A 5,086-nucleotide genomic window follows, 5' to 3' on the forward strand; every position below is an offset into this window, starting at 1 on the left:
ATGTGTTTTCAGTGTTTGCTACAACACATGAGTTTTTCCATGTAGCTCCAAAAGGTTTTGGTTTCAACTGCCCAGCTCACCTTTTACAACATGTCTGCTTTGTGTCCTGTATCGCTTTTGGAAAACTCCAACTTGGACTTCTAATGGCTTTCTTTTAACAATGGCTTTCTCCTTGACACTCTTCCATAAAAGCCAGATCTGACTCCTGCCAACAGATCCTCCCACTCTTCCAGAGTGATCATAGTCTGCTTAACCACTTTCCTGTTTAGAATAAAATAGAAATCCCTTTATTGTCCCAAGGAGGGGGAAGATTGGGTGTGACAGAGGCAAAACAAGTATAAGGAAGACACAAGACACAAATGATATACCGTACCAGCTTTATTTATAGAGCACTTTAAACATCCACAGGACCAGCTTAAATAAACAGCAGCCATATGTAAGCATTAAACCAATAATAAAATCAGTAAGACCTGAATAAATAAAACAGCCCTATGCTAAAATATCATAGAATCACAAAAACAAAGTAAAAAGTAAAGAATTAGTCTGTGAAATTAGTAGTAAAACAATTTGAACTATTTTAAAAGTCAGCATCTCAGATGGTGGCAAAGGCCAAGAAGAACAGATGGGTTTTAAGAAGAGATTTAAAAACAGAAAGTGAAGAGGCCTGTCTGATGACCAGGGGAAGTTCATTCCAACCCTTAGGAGCTGCTAAAGCAAAAGTGCGGTCTCCTCTAAGCTTTATGCGCTTTATGAAAAACAACAGCATTTGAAAAATTAAACTGTACAGCAGAAGCAATAAAAGCACACGGGGGGGAAAAAAATACAGTGCAATTATTGATATATAATAAGGCAGGTGAAAATGAGAAATGTTCAAGTTCAAAAGAAAGATAAAGGAAAACAGCAGCCGGCTTACCGAATATTGAGAAAACTGTAAAAAGCACGTCTGTATGAACACACATCCAGAGCAGGTAAAAAAAAAAACTGCAAATAGTCATTAGCATCTGAGAAACAATGCAAATAATTGCTGATCAGCTCAGGAAACCATGCAACCAGCAGCACGTCTGTAAACACTTACCAGGCCTGTTGGGTGCAGAACAGATTATAACAGCAGCTGGGAGGAAGGATGTGGAAAAGCGCTCCTTTGAGGATCTAAGGTGCAGTAGTCTGTCACTGAAAGAGCTCTCCAGCTCTGCAACAGCTCCACGCATGCATTCCACACTTTTTGGATCATTTACTTATTTATTTTCAATATTCTGATGCTTCCACTTCACAGCTATGATAAAATGACAACAGGCATGGAAGTTTGAGGTTGAATTGTAGCAAAATACACAGCCCACTTTTGCTAACTAAAAGCAGGTTTGATGAGTTATTATTTATTGGGAATAAAACACAGGGCCTCACATTCTAGTCATTTTGACACAAAAAAAATGTCCCAGTAAAAATTTAAATTAAAATGCCCTTTAGATCATTTTGAGCATTTTTTTTTCTTCTTCAGAGTTTAACCATAGCAAGAGAATATTTCTAGTTTATATTTCACATGACCTTACCAGCAACCAATGGTAAGTTTCGGGGCGCCTCCAGAAAGTTTGTGACTGGGCGGCCAGGTGGGGACCACTAGTTGTCTAGGACTGATGCTCCAAACCCAATGTGACACTATGATTTCATAACTTTTATTACATCCTTGTCCTACATGCAGGGTGAAGGATAGGAACTGAAAGATTGTGCTACAAAGGATAAAAATAAATATATACTGTGGATGCATTTCACAGCTTATTGAAACTTGTCTTCAAAATGGCTGTATTGTTTACATTGAAGCTATACAATGTAAGGGATTAATTCAAATGGCTGCAGCAAAGTTAGAACATGAGCCAGTAGAGGTCAGCAGAAATAAGATTTGCAGGAGCTTTTGAAGTTACCCTCCAACAGATCTATGGTCTACTGTAGTCCCACATGTTCCCTTTTCCCCTCACCAGTTGGTAGGAGTTCAAATTTCAGAGATCTGGTTTGATTAACAAATTAAATATTTATTTTTTTCTGTATTTGTGGTAAAGGGCCAAACCACAGAGAATTGTTTAACCTGGACTGGAGACATTTATAGGTGTAATGTGTGTTATTATGGTTTGGTTTGTTTTTCCCATTTTGCCCCCTTACAGTTTGACTTAGCTGTAGTTCAGAGCAGCTTAGTTTGGCTTTTTTTTTATCGATACCAAGGATACCAAGGACCAAGACGAGGCAGTCAGGTGATATTGCTGTGAAGGTTTGGTTTGAAACTTCTTACTATGGGTAAGTGTTCAGATATGTGAAGCCGGTGCTGACCACAGACACCTGTCGTGGAAACTATTTTCCAATGGCGGTTGCCTATTTCTAATGGACCTTTGCAAAGTTGAAGAAAACAATCAGCCTGATAGGGGGTTGAAGGAGATTCAGATTTCAAACCAAACAGGCATCATCAGGATTTTCCATCTGGACTCAACCTTGAAACTTGCTGAAATTGAACAACATTCTAACAGCAGATTGGTGACAGAAATCTTTGAAGGAAACCAAATTTCTTTCTTCAGCCAGCACTACACCTACTGGAAAACTTCAACCTCTACATTGAATAAAACACTCACAGTGTGAGTCTAAACCCAGGGCAGAATTGAAACTGAGTGTTACTATTTTCACCATGCCCCGTCTACGGTGAAACACCCTCGGTGGACCCAGCTCGTTTTACCCAGTCAGGCGACCCCCCACTTAATTATTACCTTGAATGTAGGACGCATAAAACAGACAAGTATATTTTTAGTTATATTTTATCTACGTAAAGACAGACAGACTGTTTCTCTGACCAGTAACATCAGTCAGAGTGTCTTCTTAATATTTTTTTTCTTAAGAAAAAAGATATTGTCCTGGCAACCCAGGAACTGAACCAGGCATGAAGTCAACGAAACAAACCAGCAAGGGAACAGAGAAAACCAGAAAGTACATATAGAGGGAAAGAGGGTGGAGAATGATTGGAGAGCCTGAGCAGAGCAAAGAGAAAGAGACGAAACTGATGAGGGGGAGAGCTGAAATAAAGGTGAGCAGAGTCTGAGCTGGAAGAAATCCTATAATGCAGAATGAGCATCAAGATGAGCAAAGAATCAAATCAAAAAATTACTGAACAAAAATGGCGGGAATAAGAGAACATAGATAACAAGGGAGGAACAGATCATAAAGAGACTAAGAACACCTGACAATAATGAGCACAACGAAACAAACAGTTATGGCAAAACCCAAGTGGCAAAAAACAGCAACAAAACATGACAAGGGAATGCTGAAAAACATCAACACAAATGAAAACCAAGACCTAACACTACATAAAAAAACTAGTTTTCCTTGTTTTTTTTCATGTAGTGCCTGCATAGAATTTGCACAACACAATGATGCTGATGGAACAATATTAAATAGCTCAGCTCTTTTTGTCGAAAACTTAGGCTATTTTCCCTCCATTTAGTATCCATCCATCCATTTTCTTACTCGCTTTATCCCTCATGGGGTAGCGAGGGGTGCTGGTGCCTATCTCCAAGAGTTCAATGGGCGAGAGGCGGGGTGCACCCTGGACAGGTCGCCAGTCTGTCACAGGGCAACACAGAGACAGACAGGACAAACAACCATTCATGCACACACTCACACCTAAGGAGAATTTAGAGAGATCAATTAACCTAACAGTCATGTTTTTTGGACTGTGGGAGGAAGCCAGAGTACCCGGAGAGAACCCACACATGCACAGGGAGAACATGCAAAATTTGAGAAAATGTGTTCCATCTCCTTTATCAAAGTTTGATGTTTTTTCCCTTTATTCTAAGACCTGAACATAGATAGCACATCATATCTATCTATTGTCATTTCATAGTGTCCGAAATTCTAAACAACACAGCAAAACATAGTTTCTTCTGCATGTTTAACAGTTTTATACAAAATATTATTCAGTGAATGAAGCACAAAACAGATGAAAGAAGTGACACCTGTTGATCTTTTTTTTATTATTAAATGTATCTATTTTTGCAAAGGTTACTGTTGTGTTTTATCTAGGTGTTATTTAGGAGAACAGAACAAGTACGGTTCCTGTTATTGTAAAGGTTACTAGCTGCTGGTGGAAATGAAATCAAAACTAAACCATCTTTTGTGACTGAGACCTTTATTTTAATTCAGTGAATAAGATTCCTCTCTGCCTTTTTTGACAATAGTGAAATGATAGGAAACAACGAGTGCTTCAGGAACAACGTGCTTATTGTCGTTTATTCTCTTTATTATTATTATTATTATGTCTTTTCTTCTTGTTATCCAGGCTATCTGATGTCAGGTTTGTTGTCCCATGTGAATTCTTAGTGCAATGATTCTGTTTTGCTCAAATGCATACTTTAATGCGTTTGTAGATGCTCTGATGAGGTTCCATTTTGTGGGCAGTAAAGTTCAGTTGAAACAAAAGTGAACTGGAAGTTTATGAGCAGAAGTCTCTGGTCCAGCAGTGGCCAAAACGGACGCAAAAACAAATGTTGCGTGAACCAAATTGTTTGTCTTGCCTAATTCTATTGTGTAAAAAAAAAAGAGAAGAATCAGTTTTATCATTTTGTTGACTATCCTTGAAGCATATGGGGTAACCGAGAGAAAAGGCGTCATGACACTTTTATTTAATACTTATTACGCGCCTGGTATGCACAAATGGGAACCATGTGGGCTCCCTGCATCATGCTGCCTCCGTTAAAACTGTAAATGAGGCTAAACTGAGGGAGGGACAGAGGAACTGCATCTCTGCCTCTGGGGAAATGTGTGTGTGTGTTTCAAAGAAAGAGAGAGGGGGAGGAAAGGATGTGTGTGTGTGTGTGTGTGTGTGTGTGTGTGTGTGTGTGTGTGTGTGTGTGTGTGTGTGTGTGTGTGTGTGTGTGTGTGTGTGTGTGTGTGTGTGTGTGTGTGAACAGTTATTTGGTTCACTCCGAAGCGTCGTTTGCTGCATTCTTGTCTTGACTGGAGTCGAAAGTAGAGCGATTTAAACACAAACACTGAGAGAGAAAGAGAGAGAGAGAGAGAGAGAGAGAGAGAGAGAGAGAGAGAGAGAGAGAGAGAG

Source organism: Fundulus heteroclitus, chromosome 1, assembly GCF_011125445.2.
Source record: "Fundulus heteroclitus isolate FHET01 chromosome 1, MU-UCD_Fhet_4.1, whole genome shotgun sequence".
Classification (NCBI taxonomy): Eukaryota; Metazoa; Chordata; class Actinopteri; order Cyprinodontiformes; family Fundulidae; genus Fundulus; species Fundulus heteroclitus.